Source organism: Prenolepis imparis, unplaced genomic scaffold (assembly GCF_030444845.1).
Source record: "Prenolepis imparis isolate NDT839.2.m4 unplaced genomic scaffold, iyPreImpa1.0 SCAF_7, whole genome shotgun sequence".
In the NCBI taxonomy this organism is placed as follows: Eukaryota; Metazoa; Arthropoda; class Insecta; order Hymenoptera; family Formicidae; genus Prenolepis; species Prenolepis imparis.
Window position 1 is genome coordinate 9,896,611 of NW_028141165.1, and position 20,564 is coordinate 9,917,174.

General features: G+C 34.8%; 1 protein-coding gene across 2 annotated transcripts in view; it reads right to left on the minus strand.

Moving 5' to 3' along the window:
• LOC145939121 (beta-1,4-glucuronyltransferase 1) overlaps positions 1-20,453 on the minus strand; it is a 36,169-nt gene extending 15,716 nt beyond the window's left edge. The window contains exon 1 of one of the 2 annotated variants that reach the window (XM_083043284.1): positions 19,490-20,453. The gene's annotated coding sequence lies outside the window, so the exon portion shown is untranslated. Of the gene's footprint in view, positions 1-1,743; positions 2,008-19,489 lie in introns of those variants that run through there. The other variant, XM_083043285.1, reaches the window with a different exon arrangement.
• Between the last annotated feature and the right edge of the window lie 111 nt (positions 20,454-20,564).

The window sequence follows — 20,564 nt, forward strand, 5'->3', positions numbered from 1 at the left end:
GCATTCTTTATATCGAAAAAAGCTTAAGTCAATTAATTAATTTATAGTATAATTGAGAGAGAGATACGGGGTTCAAATAAAATGTGTAAAATATAATAAGATAAATAGCAAACACAAATGTGTAATAAAACGCACATAAAATATAATTTAACATAAAAATGTAATACGGTAAATAAATAATATTTATCGTCCAATAAATTGATATTAAGATTTCATATTTAGAAAAAATGAAATTTTAATAAATCAATGTATAAACTATAATAAAACGAAAAGGCTCAAATATAGAAATATAAATTCAGCTAATAGGATGGACTAAGACGCAGAAATTAGCCGCAACAAACTTGTTTCTTAAATTCTTCTCTTTAATTTGAACGCTTAAATCAACATTTAAATTAACAAACGTTCAAATTAAGTAGTAAAGAAATTAATAAACAAATTTGCGTTTAATAGCTCTTATTAGCCCGTTTCCTATCTGACTTTGTACCAATGTTTAAATTCTCATTACTTTTGCGCTCGCAGTGAAAATTGATCGAAGATCGCAAATATCATTCCCGAATGATGCGCATAAATCAGTGCTAAACAGTACAACTATTGTTAATGAGGTGCGCAGCTTGCGCAACCGCATGCAACGTCGCGGTCTCGTTTTCCATTTCAAAATTATGACGATAAATCATCATGCAGTATTGTGCATGTGCAAGCACACGTATTTCTCTCTCGCTCTCATTCTCTCTGTCTCTGTATATATACAGGGGTGCGGGATTACTTGGCGCTAATTACGATCCCTAGGCTTCCGCAGAGTATACGTACGATAACGAGAAGCGCAATAGTCACAATCGACTATTGTGCGCGATCGCGTAAACGCAATGCCCCGCGTATATACCCGAGTTACACCCCTTTAATTAAAAAATCTAGGGCGCGCGATACTTAGTGCTCCCCTTAATCACGAAATTGACGGAACGAGTCACGCATCCATTTATGTAGGGGCACACCTTCATTTGCACGCTTGCAACGTCAGTTGCAAGTCGGAGAAAAAAAGCGATTTTTATGTATGAACGCGCTATCTTTGAGAAAATTGTTTATGAACACGGAGAAATTGCATATCTAAGATTGAAAGCGCCGAGAGTTTGGGAAACAAATCTATTTATATATAGATTGAATTGGAGCCTGATATTGATTTATATAATTTTCATTAACAGATGCGATGAAAGAGCAATTTGAAGCTGTTTTCCTATCGTACGGACTAAAAAAACGAAATAAAAAAAATAACGTTCTCGTTAGACACTCGTTATTGTTGATGCTATATCAATTATTTGCAATTATATCACGGTCACGTTTCGAATAATATGTAAGAGGAACAAATATCTCTTCAGTGGTTTCGTAATAAAAAAAAAAAAAAAACATTTTATTCACACAATATCACGTTCTATAAACGAGATCAATTTTAAATTGAAAGTCGGTAACGAAAAATTCGACACCATTTGCAAAACGAGCAAAATCATATTTCTGCACACGTGGTTCGTTATTATACGTATCCGTTTCTAAAAAAACCAAAAACAAAAAGAAATAAAAAATATTGATATCTTTCGGGATTGGGAAAGTACCGTTCGATCTCTTCTTTACTCGATGCTTTTATTACCGGATGATAAAACCCGTTTCATCGTCGTGACATTTTCGTCGTCGTGGTGCTCGCGTAAAGCCGGCCTCGCGGAAGTTCACGGGATCGCGGAGGAAAGTCACGTATACCTAATGTATGGCGCGGCTCGGAAACCGGTTGGGCGGAAAGTCCGTCGTGACAACCTTGAGCCGCGAACGCACCGCCGACGTCGTCCTCGTCGTGTTGGTGGTCGAGGTGACAGCGTTTTTCCCTCGCGGCGGGGAAGTCCTGCGAATTTTAACGTACAAGTTCACGGTTTCTCGATCCGCCGCGCGCAATCGTCTCCGCTCGGCTTCTCCTCGATGAAGCGCGGGTCGCGACTCTTTGATCGCCGTCGTTTCCGCGAGACGCGATAGCGACCGGTATCAGCGTCGTCACGCTCGATATCTCCGCTCTGCGCTAGCAACTCTGCGGATTTTTATACTTTCTCTTACAAGCGTGAGGGTAAAGGTAATGTACCGCGACTATCTTTCAAAAAGCATCAGAAACTTATATATTCTTTATAATTCGTGCTATCTTTATAAAATAATTACTCCTCTACCTTCTCTAAAATGTGTCTAATAATATTTGATAAGTATTTAATATATATTATTATTAATAATAAAGTTCATATCAAGATGCAATGCGTCGTCTTTCATTCTCTACGATTTCGAAATTAAATTTCTATATATTTAATGAGTAATCTAATTATTTTATTACTCATTTATAATTTTATTGTTATTTTATATATATTGCGAATAAAATTGTAAAAATCTTAATAGAAAATTCTTAATTTTGCATAATAAGTATCGCAGAATATAATAATATACATTTATTTATTTTGTGATATATAAATTCATGTATTTTGATACAAACAAGAAGAATATTAAATTACTAGTTAAAACAGCTACATAAAATATAAGCTGCATAATAACAGCTATATAAATGCAGAGGGATAAATTATAAATTATCATTTCTTTTCATAAATTATAACTCTCTTTCTACAATTTTCAAATTATTAAACCTATCCGCGTAATCTTGAAACTATGTTAATTCCTTCCCACAATAGAACGTTAAATATCTCTACGTTTAACAATTGACCAGTTTTCGTACAAATTTGAGAATCGCACAATCTTGTCCAATTTTAAAGTCAGCATTGAACCTTTAAAGCCCGTTGTTTTCGCATTAAAACCATAATAGCCTCTTGAAGCTAAATGAAGCTAATACCGAAATTAGAATTTTGAAAGAATAAGTTCAGCTCAAAAGCTTGAATACTAATACAGTCCAATCAGCTGATTGTGAGACATATGTCGTCGCGTTTAAAATTGATTCACCTGCTGTCGCGATAAATATCCGTGTCGTTTGTTAAACGCGTTAAATGTGATCGTTTTATAGGAAATTTACATAAATTCGCATAATGACTCAAGCCATTAAGTATCTGACTTTAAGGTACACGTTTCCCTGTCGTGCCTCTTAACTGTAAACTGCGGCTGCGATGAAGAAACCGTCTCAAGGTTCATCTCGGCCAAATTAACGGAAATTAACATTCTTAACTCCCGCTTGTATATTTCGTTTCATGTTCTTTTTTGAAACTTTTGACAAACATGTATCTTTTCTCTTTCTTAGGATGATGCAAACTTTATATCGCCTAGAAATTATATCTACGCTGTATCTACGATATCAGTTTGCGCAAGATATAACTTGACAATTGAACATTATTCAGTCGTAACAAAGTTTTATCGAAGTTGAAAGAGAGAGAGAGAGAGACAGAGAGAAGACTACAACTCTGAGAATTAATTTTACATATATGGAAATATTCCACGCAATTTCGTCGTTTTTCGAAATCTCTTTTACAAAAATACGTACAAAAAAACGTATGTACGTTGAGTTTTCTCAAAAAGTGTAAATCGTTGATATGAATTTTTTCTCAGAGATTCTAATCATTCAGGGCTTTTAAAGCTTTTTCCTTTGTCTATTTTTTAAATCAATTATTACAATCACGAGAAAAATTGAATTATGATTTTTGTTAGATTCAAGAATGATTATAAAATTTTTATAAATAATTTGTGTAATAATAATACCTATATTGAAAAAATTAATTGATTATTTCGTAGAGTTTCATAATTTCAAGTTACTTTTCGATTGTTTAACGTTTGAACAAAGCTATTTCTAATCACATGTAAATAGTAAGTAGCGCAAATCATTTTATACTTATTGTTAGTATCTCGCGGCTGCAAGAATTCCTGTTTCTAAAATTTGTAACTTTGCGAAAGATTACATTATTTATCCTTACTATAAAAAAATTCTGCTGATAAGTAACTCAATTGATAAGAGAAATATCTATTGCAAGCATGATATAAATTGTGTTAAAATTAAAACACGATCTCATACCCAATTCGCACAACTCATTAAATCATGTTGCGTGTTCTAGATTTTTAAATTCACGATGCATTTGAGTATATTTGCAAATATACTCTAATTTATGATTTGCAATCGATAAATTTGAGTATATTTACATATACAAAAAAAACAAGCGATATTTTGTAAAAATATATACAAATTTAATTCACTTACATTTGTTAAAAACAAAGTGATATCACGTATAGCGAATCGTGTGTTGCTAAAATTTCCACTATAATATGCCATTAAAATCGCAAATTCAATTTCACGTAATTAGCAACGAGAAGATCCCAATAAATTTGCTTTGTATGCAATTTATTTTTGCGATCGAAAAACGCGCGAGTTTTACACATTTACATACACATAAAGTCTTGTCATAAAATTCGTAATAATAATAAACTCTGCTTCGACGCGAAATTTTCATCGAGAGAATTCAATTTTCCTCTAAAATGCTTATTCATTCAATTATTGCAGCGCGAATTTTTTCATCGTTTATTTTCTAAAATCAAGTAACTCATTGCGTGTTCTCTGTCACAAATTCATAATTTTTATGCGACAGAGAATTCCAGCAGAATTCATGACATTCAGAGCCACGGACAATACGGCGTTATTACGTTCTTTTAATCCAACGCATTCTTACACACAATCGACGTTTCCCAAGAGCAAGAGTTAAATAACGTTTAAAAACGTCACGCCTTCGTGAACGATCATGCAGAATTGATTCGCGGTCGCGAAAACGCGAATTCATAATGACGGCGGCGAATCGCGATGCATTTGCGGAGACACGAACCGCATGAAACGAAATGCATTGTTCAACAAACGGGATGCATTGTTCTTCGTTTCCCCTAAAATCCGCTCGACCGCGACGGCAATTTTTAGCGGCACGATATTTACGCGGCACAGTATAATAATGTGCATATTTTTATGCACGACGATCCCACTTCCCTTCTCTTTCGGTTTTGTTCGCCGATATTTTCAGAGATTTCACGATTTCCTCTGCATATCGCAAAATATTCGCGCGCAGTGAATTTACGACCTCTCGAATCTCGCGGGACCCCGAAGAGAAGTATCTTTTTTGTTCGATCGCATGTATTCGTCTCTCTGAATACAAAAATGTAGCAATTTTACTCGGATATTTACGCATAATGATTTAAACAAACGCTTTACACTTTATATAATACGAAAGCATACAATATAACGATAGCGCACAATCAATTCTTTTTTTTTTTATTAAATTTTCCGCTATCAATAGCTGCTGTGGATATGGAATGCAAGGATTTTTAAACGAACGCACGTCTCTTAATATAATTGAAATATGTAGAAAATTGCTCTCTCACGTGTACGCGATTTTTCTTGCGCGGAATTTCATTAAATCGCCTATTTCATTAAGTCGACGATGATCGTCAAGTCATCGAATTCCACGATGATTAAAGTATATACGCGCGTGAGGAAAAAAATATAATTCTTTATTAAAACGGCATACTTTTACTTCTTTACGCAAACTTGTATAGCGATGATTGTACTGTCATTTATTAGCATACGCGTTTTTTCTACGAATATCTATCAAGGTGTTAGGTCAAGGCGCTACTAAAACAGCATAAAAAAAACTTGCATATATAGTTGTGCTCAATTCTACAATATTTGTTTATTTCATAAAGAGCGTTAAGAATATTTCTAGCAAATAATTCAATTGTACACGCGAATACCTTTCGCATGTAGGAAAGACTACAAAATTAATTTTAAAGAGACTAATTGTGAACGCGTTAAAATTTCGTACATGGCAGTCGGCAAATGGTTATGATTTATGATAAAAAAAGGAGCACAAGCCGAAATAAATGTTTTTCGGTTGAATACTCTCTTTTTTCTCCCACGACCGAATGTACATATAATAGTTTTGCGAAATTTGATGGACTTGTCAAACATTTTTGATTTGTTTTATTATCAATTAGCATCGCTCTCATATCGCAATATTGCACCACAACAGTAACATTCTCCGAGCGATATTATTACATCCTGAATATCGATTACGGCGTCATTGTGTCTTTACGACGTACCCTCTCTCGCTAAGAGACACTTTGACCGGTCGCTCACCCTTTTACCCACCCCTATAAATGCGCTTCTCTACCGTCCCTTGTGAATTAGCGTTCGTGTAACCAAAGGGAAAACCGCCGCTGCTCCCAGGAGACTCAATCCTCAGGGATCAGGGATTGTTCTAGACAAATTGGGGGATCTTGGTACACACAGATTTACGGATATATTTTATCGTAAAATTTTTTATGAAGATCTGTAATACAAATATTTCATAGAATTTTCTGTCTGATACTTTTATTAGGCTTTGATATTTTACTTTCAATACGTCGTTATACTTCTTAAGTAATCTATTTCTTTATAATTATAAATGTACTCTATATTTTTAATTTTCCTAAAAAATTTGATTAAAATAAAAATTTCTTTTTATTAATATATTTGATATAATTTTCATGCATAAATCGTTTTGTGACTTTGCGCTTTATTATTGTCTTTTGTAATAAAAAAAAAATAAACATCTTTACGCGATACCCCCGACCTTTAAAGATATAATATACAGATCGATTGGGAAATTCGATTTTCTCTCGTGAAGTGCTCGCAAAGTAGCACTCGTCTCAAGCGCAGTCGAGCACTTTCACATCTCATCGACAGGGCCTCTCCTTCGAGAGACTCATCCATTTTCGTGTCGCTCGATCGCGATCCCGGGATAACACACGGATCTCTCGAAAGAGAGACGATCTCCCGACTCTGTCTAGCCCGGTAATGGGTGAATCTACGAGTTAGCATGAGGATAAGTTCTACGGAAAGTCATTTTGCGTGAAACACATAATAAATTTTCAGTTTTCGAAAATATATCGTAGGATAAAAACGAAAAAATCTCGATATATATTAATTAATTAATCTTTCTAAATAATTAAATATTGAAATTTTCTGTTATTAAATCTCGCGAGTAACATTTTTGAAAAGCCGATGGGTTGGTCACTGAGGTAATTTTTGTACAAGGGCTAGGTAATTCAGCGACAATCCAAAGGAAATTTTGGGTAATTCAAGGTAATTTTTGATAATTCTAAATAATCTTTAGCATTCTCAGGTAATCTTGGGTATTCTAATAGGAAATCTAAGTAATCTAAGGGTAATATCAAATAATCTGTAGGTAATCTAAGGTAATCTTTAATTTTTGAACTTAGTGAACGTCATTGATGAATTGTATCTTTTTACAATAATATATACATTTGCAGTCGATTTTTAGAGTCGACGCTTCGTAAAAACGTGCTTTTTTATAATTTAAGAATTGTCGTGGTTAGGTTTTCGCGATACCACGTCTTTCTCTCTCAGGCCACGAACACACGAGCATTTAAAAATTGCGAAATGCATTCTTATCTACAACTTTTGATAAGCCATCGTCATTTAACGGTAAAACAAAACCTATATTACAATTTTCATGTATTGAATATTCTGCCGGTAATTCCGGTATTATTTTCATTTTTACCACACTTTATTTTTATGGATGTATTGCAAAGAAAACAACAGTAACAAAAATTAAATTTTCATTCCCAACGTTTTTGGGAATAAAATTGACAGCGTTAAGAAATAATAAAATATTTTTAAAATATCAAAAAAATTTTTTAAATATTTCAAAATAGGAAAACATTTTTACTGTTTACAACAAAAAAATTAAAATATATATTAAAAAAAATTCTTTTAGATTAATTTTAAATTAAAAAAAGGGAATAATCGAAAAAAATATCATTCTAAATTCTAAGTATGATGGGCATAATTTGTATTAGGTAATCTTAAGTAATCTGAGGTAGTATTAGGTAATCTTTTAAGTAATCTGAGGTAATTTAAAGGTAATCCATATCAAGGGTAATTTTTACACTATAACCACTAGTGACCAACCCCTCGTGAAAAGCTCATTGATTCTTTAACCAATCTTTCAGTTTTTTAAAATTTTATAGTAAGTTTGAAAAAAATATGCCAAAATATATCTCAATTTAGTTGGATTGCGCAAGATCTTCTCGTGACTCTAAGATGAGACGGTTAAATTGCTCCGATTTTACTTTCGACTACTGACACACAGTCGCAGGCGACTGAAGAAAGCTGCTGGAACTTTCACGACTTGGGATGGTGAGTTACGCGACAAGCATGCTAATGTTAGACCCACGTGTCTCCTTTACCCAAGCTTTGCTTTCTGGTTAAAATAACAAAATTTGACAAATTAAAACTTTTTTTCAATTTTTTTACGGTAAATCGAAAGTAGAGAAAAATAAGTTTTATTTCTGTTTACTTATATTATCTATTTTTACATATTGAAAAATTGATATAGGTATATATATAAAAGATTGACAATTTGTCATCAAAATAAATTCGACAGAAAGAAACATTTTCGAAGATATATGAAACAACGTGATAACAAAGCATTATTTTCTAATTAATTTCAAGCTTGATAGCTTGGAAGCAACAGGCCTTTCAACACGACACTTAACAAGTAGTTAAGTGGATATTTGACGTTAACATTAGAAAGCTATGAAAAACAGCTGCATTTATAGTTAAAAAGGTGTAGTGAAAACGCGGAATGAGACATTCTACGGATGACGGAATTGTTGGAAAATGTAATTAAACATTCGAAGATGCATGTTCCTTATGAACTCTTAAAGTTGATGAATTATAGGTGAACATAACTCAAATATGTTTTATACGTAATGTAGAATTATTTCCGTCGTCGATAGTCCGTGAGAACATCACGATATTATAAGAAGAAGATTGCGGTTTAATACTTAAGCGTGCGATCTGATGATTAAGAGGGATTATCCGAGGGAGACAGCCAGATGATTGAGCGCAAAAACCACGAAGTCATTAGCTACAACTGGTGATGCAACAACATCAACCTCGATCATCTTTGATCGATCGTGACGTAATCTTTGCGTCATTCTGCGCATTCTTCGAGATAACGAATTTATCGATAGACCGCGATTTTAGGCTTCCAAAATTTTTCTGACTCGACAACTATTCGTCTCTCTTAAAAGCGATTGTCTAACGAATGGCTATCAATATTAAATCATCATACATATATATAATTTAAAAATATTATAATTAAATTAATTAATAATTAAACCTCATTTTTCATCAGTTAATAATTGCAACTACAAAAATAACATTGTGAGAAAAATCGAAGTTATTTCATTGCTAAAATTTCGACATTACGAAGAAAGGAGTGAAAATATTTGGATTCTGGGACAGCTCTGAATTGGGATTTCGTCCGATTTCGTAATTCCCCATTAACCGCGATCGCTCAATTCCTTTCGAAATTCGAGCGGACGCATGAATACTCTCTTCGGGAGATAACGTCCCTGGGAGAAGAGTGAACGATCATTATGTGCGTATACGCGACTTCCAATCGGAAGGCTGGTAAGAGCTTTCACCTTACGATTCGTCATGAGCTCTCTCGCCAAGGTCATTTCGAGGATGTCGCACGACCTCTACGTCATCCTCGTAACTGGAATATGCATGTGACTTATGAGCACGTAAGTGCACTTCGGGCTAGGTAAGACGGATAAATATTTAAGCCTCGGCTAGGGCGACGAGGGTTATAGCTCCGGCCTTTGCCGCCATATGTCTTCTTTCAACTTCGAAACGGAACATGTTCGGTCTCTCGAATGTTTGATAAACACCTGATTCTAGGATACTAACCGGATGTGTACACAGAGAGAATTTTCTTTTAGAATTTACCCTGAAAATTATGGTAATCGTGGGACAATATGGTATGGAAAGAATTTTATCAGAATTTTTCTGATTAATATTTATCACAATAAAAAATAAAATATGTTTGATTAATTTTACTAAAAGTATGGTAAAATTAATCAAACATGTTTTTAAAATTCTTTCCATACTATATTGTCCCACGATTACAAAGATTTTCAGGGTAAATTCTGAGATAATTCTCTCTGTGTATTAATAACCGGATTTATAGTAACATAACAGCGCGGAAAATGTACGTCGCAAGTGTGTATTTCGGTAATAAGTGTCGCCGACATTGAAACGCGCCTGTCTCGTAATAACTTTTCACAATATCGTCTATATATAAATTTTAGAAAAGATATTAAAAGATGTAGAAGGGAAGAAGAGAGTTCAAAATATCACATGCTTGTGCGCATAAAATCTTAAATATAATTGTAAAATTAAAGTTTGCCGGTCCGGGACAGACAATTTTCGGGCAGAGTCTACATATTTTATGGGACGCAACCTAATGGAAGTCGGCCAAATAGCTCTATGTATAATTTTGCAGTCGCGTCGACTCCGCATAAATTTAAGATTGGTGCAAGGAGGGCGATCGATTCGAGGCGGATTTCGGGAGCGGATGAATGTGTTGTGATTATCGCGGCTCTCGGGTTTGCAGCTGTTAAGGCTTATCGACCGATATTACGATCGTACGAAAAGAGAGAGGGAGAGAGAGAGAGAGATAGAGCGACCTGACCACCTTCCCCGGGCTCTGTTATTGCCGGAGTTCGCTAACGCGTTCGTTGTTAATCGACATCTCGTTATCGCACCGCGCGCGTAAAGCCCTCTTATCGGAAACTGCCCGATTCTTTCGGATCTGCGATTCGTCGCGGCTCGATCTCGCATTCGAGTCTAGCTTGGAACAAGACTCTTTCGCGCAACGATCTCTCTCCGAGTTCCCGACTTGATTCCGGGATCCGACTCCAGACTTAAATCCCTCCATGATCCCCCGAGAATGGAATCGCAAGCAGAATTTATTCGCTCGATTCTTTAAATCCTGAACCGTAGTATTTTTGACAAATGTACAAACATGACGAAATATAAAGGTGCGATATATTATGTATTCGACTTTACATCATTACTCCATTATATCATCTTTTGTTCGCGCATATTTTATTTATTGCGTCCGTCGACATTAAACGTTGAACGTTAACGGGTGCTTTTTGTGCACGACACTTGAAACAAGTGTTTATCGGGTATTTTATCATTCGTGTAGTTGCGGCGATCGTTTATTAAAGCTATCGTCGCGCGACACTCGTTGAATAGTAAAGGGTTAATTAGGAATCCGCGATTTATGTGTCCGTCATTCGAATGAGTCAACGCTCTCGTCCTCGTTTCAGCCTCGGTTTGCTGCTCGTCTTTCGTGATATGCACCGACACGTAAAATACGCTCGTGAAATAAAAAAAAAGACGGAAAGGGAAACAATGAACGTTCCATAATTTTGCATTTTCGTAAATTCGCGGACACGTCTGGAATATCTTATCACATTCATGAGCATAATTAGAGGCCCATTCTTCGCCTTCAGTATGACAGTTATACATATGTTACATTGTATCGCATGACAGATATAAATGCAATATATAATATAGTGTTCGAAATATTGTGCAAAATTAATTTATAGGAAATAAAATTTAAAAAAGTATTAAATTCTCTATTAATTTCTATTCAATCGTCTGGAAGATTTTATATCATTATTAATTCTCTCGTTAAATGTTACTCTCTGTCTCGATAGAGAAAATGTAATCTGTGCATTCGAAACAACATCGTTTCGAAACAATCGAAGCGATCGAAGAGCAGCTTGGCGCGAGGTTGAATCCAATCGGTGTATAAGCAATCTTTTTTTCCTCCCCCAAACCCTTTTCCGCGGAAAAATCGATTCGGGGCGCAACGCTCGTTTGGACGCTGGCCAGCGACTCTGCACGGAATGCAATTAAATTTTGGACGCGTGATCTCATTGCCGGGAATAAGGTCGGGGCGAAGTCGGCTCGAGCCTCGGAACGGACCGATCGATTTCCTGCTTTGCGACTGTTGGCGGTCGGCCCCCGTCTGAGTCTGAGTACTCTGGGGATTGTTGTGTGCGAACAGAACCACCCGGTGCCCCGACTCTTTTGTCAGACGCTATCGAATATATATACACGCATAAACGCACCTATACACGCGAGTCTATCCAATTTTTTTACACAAACACATAGGGGATTATTTTCTTAACCGCGTTGTCGTTAACTCTGGTCTAATGGTGTTCACTTTATTAAACTACTCTGCTATATTACTGTTAAGTCGCAAAATATATCTCGAAATATCCCCGAGTATCATATATATCGTCCTCATTAAATATTACATTTCATTACATTATATATATTGTATTGCATTTATATTATATATTTGTTTTGTTTTACTTTACATCTGTACATAATTAAGTTTATTTCTAATTAGCCTATAATTAGCACGCGCTACGTTTGCAAGAATCGCTTTTTGCTGATTCTGAGTCTGCGAAAGGATTCAGAGAGCGGCCGATTTTGCCGTGTCAGCTCGCAAATTGATAAATTATATCGTTTATAATTGCGCGCGAATTTTTTTTTCCTTGTTGCACAGTTTATCAATAACATGTGGATTTCGCGTTACACGAGAGACAGTTGACGAAGCGCTAATATAGCTCCGCGTTTAATTTTCCGTTTAAATTAACGGCGACGAGAAATTAAGAACGGAAATAATTAACACACTCCCGGGATGTGCGCGATTCATCACGAGCGAAAAAATAAATAGAAATAAAAATAAATAGAAATAAAATCATCGTTATAGCGCTTTCGACGCGACAATGCAAGCAATGATGCGTTTCGCCGCGATGAATAAATAATGATGTAATATTGCGATATCGCCGCAATATGCAGAGGTCGGACAACAATACGATTGTATAACATTGTGTGCAAATATCAATACAGTGCAATGACTGCATCGAGTTTCCAATGTGGAAAAAATAGTGAGCTGCGATCGATAAAATTTAATTCTCCGAAAATTAAAAAAAAAGAAAGGGACTATTTTAAATTATTTCGTTAATCGTGAAGATTACATTTAAGCATTTTGTTCTTTCAATTGAAATATTGTGATTATCAAAGATAATAGATATTAGCAGAAATTTAGCAAGCAAATAATATTCGTTGGAATATTAATTTAATTAATATAATATTATAAAACGCATTTTAAAAATATCATTTATTGAAATAGCCATTATATTACTAACTGATTTTTCTCGGTGAGATTTCATTATGCTTACAATGCTATATTTATAACTGAAATCACTGCTTATCAATGATAATGCATTGATTTTATGTAAGTTCTTATAACGAGGGTTCCTGTACCGTTCAATGCCCAAACTGCCGAAACACTAGATATACAAATATTTGAGCAGCTAATCACGCGCTAAACACAGCAATATATCGATTATGTAACATTATGTAAACATTAAATATCGTATCGTAATTCAGTAATTATACAGCTCAGTAAGCATCAATTCGGATCAGTGCATTGTGCCGAACACGCGTCAAGATAAGAGAGAAAGATTTCTATCGGAATTTATATCAGGCACTCGGGTTTCGCGAGGATTATCATCACAATCACGATAATTATTTTATGAATGAATTGTTAAATGAGCACCAAATGTGCTTGATAAGTAGATTAATGACTGATACAGCTGTAGAAATACGACTTTTCCAATATCCGATAATCGCATATATCCGAATTGCTGCGAAAAAATGTGTCCATTCATAAAAATCACGTAGGGATTGTCTATTAATCATATGTGGAAAATTTTACACGTTAAAAAAACTATTGAAATACGGCTATTAACCGTAATACAATGAGATAAAAATTATAAAATAAAATTTAAAAAAGAGTAAAGATAAATCATTATATAAATATATAGCTTTTATATCTTATAATCTTTGCTGGATGGACAAAATGCTGAAAAAGATCTCTTTTTCTTTGCCAACGAAATATTTAACGCCAATTTGGAATATTTCGCCAATTTTAATGTTTAATCGCGGACGCATCGTTTAAAGGACATCCTTGTGACAGTCTTGTCATATGTATAATTTATTGAATTTATCTTTAGCTATTCTCTCGCGCGCTAATAAAATATTAATTTCTCCCTATTCTCTCTCCTCTTTTTAAAAATTAAATTTCTTTAAATACATATATATAAATTATATCATATTTAATTCATATATGTAAAAATGTATAAAATTAATGTTTGAGATGTGAGAAAAAATCCCGAGGGAATTCACCATTTGTATAACGAGTTTTTTTTTATCTTCAACATTAAATTGCTTGGCGAGAATATAAGCCTCCGTAAGTAAAGTTTCTGATGAAGTTTAAGTTTCCGTTGAGATCAAGTCGACATTTAGAATTAATGGGAAAACGAAGTTTCCTCTGTCCCTTTACATCTTTAATCATTTCTTAATTCACAAAGGTCCCTTTTACATGAAATGTAAAATATCTTCATATATAATCAAATAATAATTCAAGGATTTGAAAATGTTCGCCAAATGAAAAATCGACTTTGAACATTCATCAAAAGATCTCACATTTTTTGTATTTAAACTCTGCTCTTATCATTGATAAAAAAAATTTGTATTTATCCAAGAATCTCCCCGAAATATTTTTTATAATATAAAAATAAATAAATCTAATATAATATAAATTATATAAATAATATAACAAATCTAATTTATATAAATATAAATAAAATCTATATAAACAAAAATAAAAATAAATAAATCTAATCTAATATAATTATAAATAAATAGATAAATTCAAGACATTCTGAAAAGGATATTATCCGTATACGTAATCAAGAGTTAACAATACAGAATGAGACAATTATAAATATCGTTCATGACGACTATTGATGTTCACTCGACTGTTCCGAGGATATTTGAAGGCGCGAATATTGGTATCCCAATAAAACATACATATAGCTATTTCAGAGTAAAGATCAACGTGAATCTAATCGACGTCACTTGGGGCAGCAACGCTTGAAAAGAGATCGACTCTCTCTCCTTCTCTTTTTCTCTCTATCGGACGTTCCCTTTCGCGTTATCGCGAACTAGATCCCCGACAAGCGTGGTTGACCGAGTGGTGAACGCGTGCATAGAGCATCGCGTTGGGTGCACGCGATTGACAACACGCGGTCGGTGTGTCGCGTACCAGAAATAGATTCGACCGGTATATACATATACAGAGTGTCCCCTGTGCATGCCATGCTTCATGTTCTATTTTGTAGATCGGTTAAAACTTTCTTCAAACTACTTTGAAGCTATTTCCTCCGAAGTTTGGAAGCTATTCTCTCAAAATTAGACCGTCAATTTGTGCATCGTCGAGATATAAAAAACATTAAATATATCAAAGTGGAGTAACAAAATGACATTACATGGAGTACTCTAGTTTGCTCAAGACCCACAAATATGTTTTCTACCTTCATAATTTTCCCTTGTTTTTATTTATCTGTACAGAGAGAATTTTCTCTTAGAATTTATCCTGAAAATCATGGTAATCGTGGGACAATATGGAAAGAATTTTGTAAGAATTTCTCTCATTAATATTTATCACAATAAAAATAATAATATCTATCACAATAAAATATAAAATATGTTTGATTAATTTAATTATGATGCAGTTTAGTAAAATTAATCAAATATTTTATATTTTATTGTGATATTATTATTTTTAATATGATAAATATTAATCAGAGAAATTCTCATAAAATTCTTTCTATATACCATATTGTTCCACACGATTACCATGATTTTCCGGGTAAATTTTAAGAGAAAATTCTCTCAGAGAAAGAAAGAGTGTATTTCTCAATAATCTAATTTTAATATATTTATCGTATGCGTAATACAAACATGTGTTATACGAAGAGCCATATGTCGAATGATCATTTTTCATGAAACTTATTCTAGGTCAAACTTATTCTATGTGAAATTAGGTAACTTGAGCTGTCGATATGAATACTATCCGCGACTTTGATACACCCCAGGGGGTCCGCTAGATCTCAGTTATAGATAATTGCGTTTGAATTATTTCTCTGTCGACAATGAAAACTGATCCACGTCGACTTGACATGTATCCATCGTGCGAACAATTCGCGAACAATATATCGCGGCGATATCTAAATGGAATTACGGAATCTCTACAGAACTTTCCGCGGTGCGTATATATATAGACTAGAAATCGGGATCAAACAATAGAACATCTCACGGTTATAAGATTCTTGTAATCAATCGACGTACTTGTTTAGAGGAAAATTTCTCCCGCGTTTACTCTTAACTAATAAATTCTCTCATTAATTTGCGGTACCGATATCGAGGCGAATATATTCGAAAATTGTAAAAGAATCCGAAATTTCGGCCTCGTAGAAAAATCGAGCTGAAATTCGTCAAAGCATGTTCGTAGACGAAAAAGAGAGAGACCGGGGATAATTCTAGGACATCACATCCGGAGGATATCGCAGAATATCGACGTTTTTCGCTGTGAATTTCTCTTTGATCAATTTCCGCTCTCGTTCAACGAAAATTTGATAATGCTTTCATCGAGATACTGTGTGTGTATGTGTGTAATAAGAAAGCAAAATTTATCTATCGAGAGATGCGGGCAATTAGAGTGGTGGTTCCGATTACTTCCGCTTCGCATTTTGTCTTTTATCAGCAGCGCGGTTTATAACCGGCGTATATTATCCCGTGAATATATCAATTTTATATTTTTCAGGAGCACGATATCATTAAATTTCATTATATATTAGAAAAGAAAATTATTGTGTGTATATAGTCCCATTAGCATAACGATTTCTCCGATTATTCCATAATAATTACATACGTTATGTTATAGCTTAACCCTTCTGTCAATGCATAATTTTTCACCTTTTCATCAATGTATGGGTACGAACTGTATTTTCCACACATTGCACTGTTACAATTTTTTAAAGCACATGCTGGATATCGAACATTCTTTTCCATTATATTTTAGGTTTTCGAATACAAAGGCCCTTTGTTATTTTGTTTCGGGCAGAGAAAAGTTCCGATATATTTTTAACATTTAAAGTTGTTTTGGATATTCGATTATTCATCATTGACAGAAGGATTAAAAAAACAATATATATAATAGAACAAAAAGACTGTATATATAAATACAAAAATTCAGATTAGGTACGAAAAATGAACAATAAGAGTCAAATATATAAATTAGGCGTAAATAAAGATTTTTCTACCGCATATTTGCTGGCAATTTTTTACAATCGTCTGTTTTATATTTTGCTAAGGTCGTACATGTTTTTCACTTTTTGTTCTTCATCTCGACTTTGATCGTTTTAATCTTTTCTCATTTAAATTTTTACTCAAATAATGATTTCCTACAATTTTCAAGACTGTCAATATCTGACTTTTTAGTTATTCTTGTTATCAGTTAATGACTGGAATTGATAGAAGATTTACCAAAGACGTGAGACAGAGATAAAGATCAAGACGCATGATTTCTTTTTTTTTTTTTTTTTTGGTCAACTGATCTGTTGACAAATCTGATAATCCACAAAGGAAAGAATCTAATCGTTCAATAAATAAAGAAGATTTTAAGGCAAGTTTTTGATTAGCTGATTCAGCATTTTCTATCTGAATTTTTGCATTTAAAGAAAATAGTTTCGTAACGGGATTCGATCTTTCGAGCGTTCAATATAACCATCCATTGTTTTTCATTCCATGAAGGATAAACGCGTCTACTAAATCGTGATCGCGTTTCGGGAAAAGTGTGGGCGGTGATCCCGTATCTCGCGAACGGACGTACGAAGTGGCCGGCGCTACGTTGGCCTAAAAAGCGGAAGTGGATAAAAAAACGCGCACAGCAAAACTCTGTCGCGACGAGTAGAGCGCAATGCTGCGCTCTCATTCATTCTCTCTACAACGAAATTATAAAATTATTAAATATACAGGGTGTCCCAGAATGATGGGGACTAAATTCGTGTGCAGATTCCTGGGATCATTTGGAGACGATTTTTCCTCAGCGAAAATGTCGAGGGAGGTCATTATTTTTTGCATGTTTCCAATTTTTGCCATCATGTATATTTGTAACTAAGCCTTAAATTAAAATTCTATTAAAGTAAACTCTACCTGAAATTAACTGAAGAATGTGAATTTATTATTAGTTTATTTCCACAAGGCTTAGTTTGCGAAAAACCCTTTATTTTCAATCGCTTATAACGCGAAAATTATTGGTGTCTCGACATTTTTGCTGAGGAAAAATCGTCTCCAAATGATCCCAGGAATCTGCACACGAATTTAGTCCCCATCATTCTGGGACACCCTGTATATTCAGCTATTATATACATATATAATGATATAACTCTCGATATAATGAAATTTCGACAGGACGCGGATTAATTGAAATTAATCGCATAAATCATCGTTATTTACGCGAACTGCTGCCTTGAAAAACAATTAAGAGTGAGAAGTAATTTTTTTCTCACTGAGAAAAAAAAGAAACAGATTTTATTATAGAAACTCCCGCTCGCGACAAAGGACTTTAACCATCGATGATTGAAGAATTAACAATCGATTTGAATAAATCGCAAAACGTAATTGAATTTGCGTGACGTAACTAAAATCAATTCGATTTGTTGCTTAATTTAATGCGTGATTTTAAGCCGTTATTATAGATTGTGTCACCTGTCGTCTATATTCAAATTAGAAAGATTGCAAATATTTCAAAACAATCTTTGTTAGATTCTGAATAATCAATATAAATATTTCAATTGATATAATATTTAATATTATCAAAGCAAATATTTCAATTGATAAATATTTCACAAGTTGATTTCATATGGAGGTATACTCATCCCTAACTATATAAACTATATAAATAATGTAAACGTTACATCATGTATGTAAAGCCTATCAATCCGCAAAGATAAAACATTTTATTTTATAAATATTCGATAGCAAATTCGATTCTCACAATGTGAGATTATTTTTTAATATTAGGGTCAGGTCAGGTTAGAGGAAGCTTATGATATTACATTTTGTATGTTAATATCTATTCGTTTATTTATTTATAATTTACCCCATGTTCCGATATTACTGCCAGTACTGAAAATATATAATATACGTAACGTAAACTATAGCTTTTCAATACTGGCAGTGTATATCGGAACATGCCCTTAGTCGCCATATCTCTTATCCTTCAATATGTTTGTTCACTTATCGTGGCAAAAAATTCAAATTCGGAGATCATTCAATTTATATTTTATATATAATGCAAAAAAAATCGTATATATTATAGATATACAAGATCTTGGTTAGGCATATTTTTCTCGAGACGCAAAAATATTCCGATCGAACACAGATTTTCCCACCAAGGGAATACCGTCGCCAATCGTGATTAATTGGATTGTTGACAACCGTTTGTCATGAGAGAGCGCAATTTAGCAACGCTCGGCAAGCATCGATCAAAACACATCGATGGGATGAGACATCGAAATGATTGGTATATATAGGAATCGGATAATTTTTGCAATTAACGAGGCGCGTATGATATCGTCGCTTCGGAAAAGATAGACTCATCGCAGTGCGGAATATATACATGCATATAATGTAAGACAAGACACTCACCCAGAGCGATCCCCTTAACCGCGCATCCTCCCGAAATGCTCTCTCCACCTCCGTCTCTTCCTCCGTCGTCGCCTCTGGTCGAACAGCGAGCCGGTGCACCACCAACACCCGAGATTCTTCGCGGAAGATCCGTCGTGCGGAATTCCGCTCGCCAAGTCACGACGAGGAACGACGACGCGGCGCGGATTCGCGCATCTTCGTCGGGACGGCGTTTTTCTCTCTCCTCCCTCGACGTTTTCTCACAGCACGTCGCGACGAACGAAGGACCGGGCCCGACACCGCGAAAAGATCGGGCACTCTTTCGCTAATCACGAGATATTACCGGTTCGAGAGGATATTCCCGGAGCATAACGAGTTTTCGGCTCGCCCCACCGGGAGGAAAGGGATGAGGGACGGGAGAGAGAAGGAGAGAAAGATACGTTTGTCGTGTATGTGTGTGCGTGTGTTGGGAGAGAGCGGCGAGGTGCGAGTACTCGGCGCGACAAACGAGAGAGAAGAGTCTGATAATTCGCCACTCTGTTAGACCGGACGAAAGCGGTTACATTTCGCGCGTCATGTCCGCGTCGCGGAAAGAGAGACATGGAAAAAACGAACGTTAAGGAAGAAGGGTGAAGGCGCGCGCGATGCGAGAAGAATCTTTCCGTTAATACGAATGCGCTGCTCGAACGACAGCATTCGACTGACGTGACGTTGGCTGAGCGCTGAAGTTGGCGCCGAACGCGTGGTTGCGCGCGACGCGTCAGTGGCGCCGCGTAGCGGCCGTTTGCGCAACTAAGAAACGTCATACTTGTCAGTAATTTGTCTCGCAATATAACCAAACACTTTTTATGTCAAATCTGCTTTAGATGACTCGTACTTGGTGAATTTTACTTATAATCTTAATAATGTGTAATGTAGGAAATATTTGAACAGATTTATACATGTATATAGAGGATATACATGTAATTAATATATATAAATTATTATAACTTCAGTCTTGTTTGATTTTTTCACAAGATTGTCTAACCTAACCTAATCTGGATTTAAAATTAAATAACACGATGACACTATCAAAAATATATAAATTGTACACATT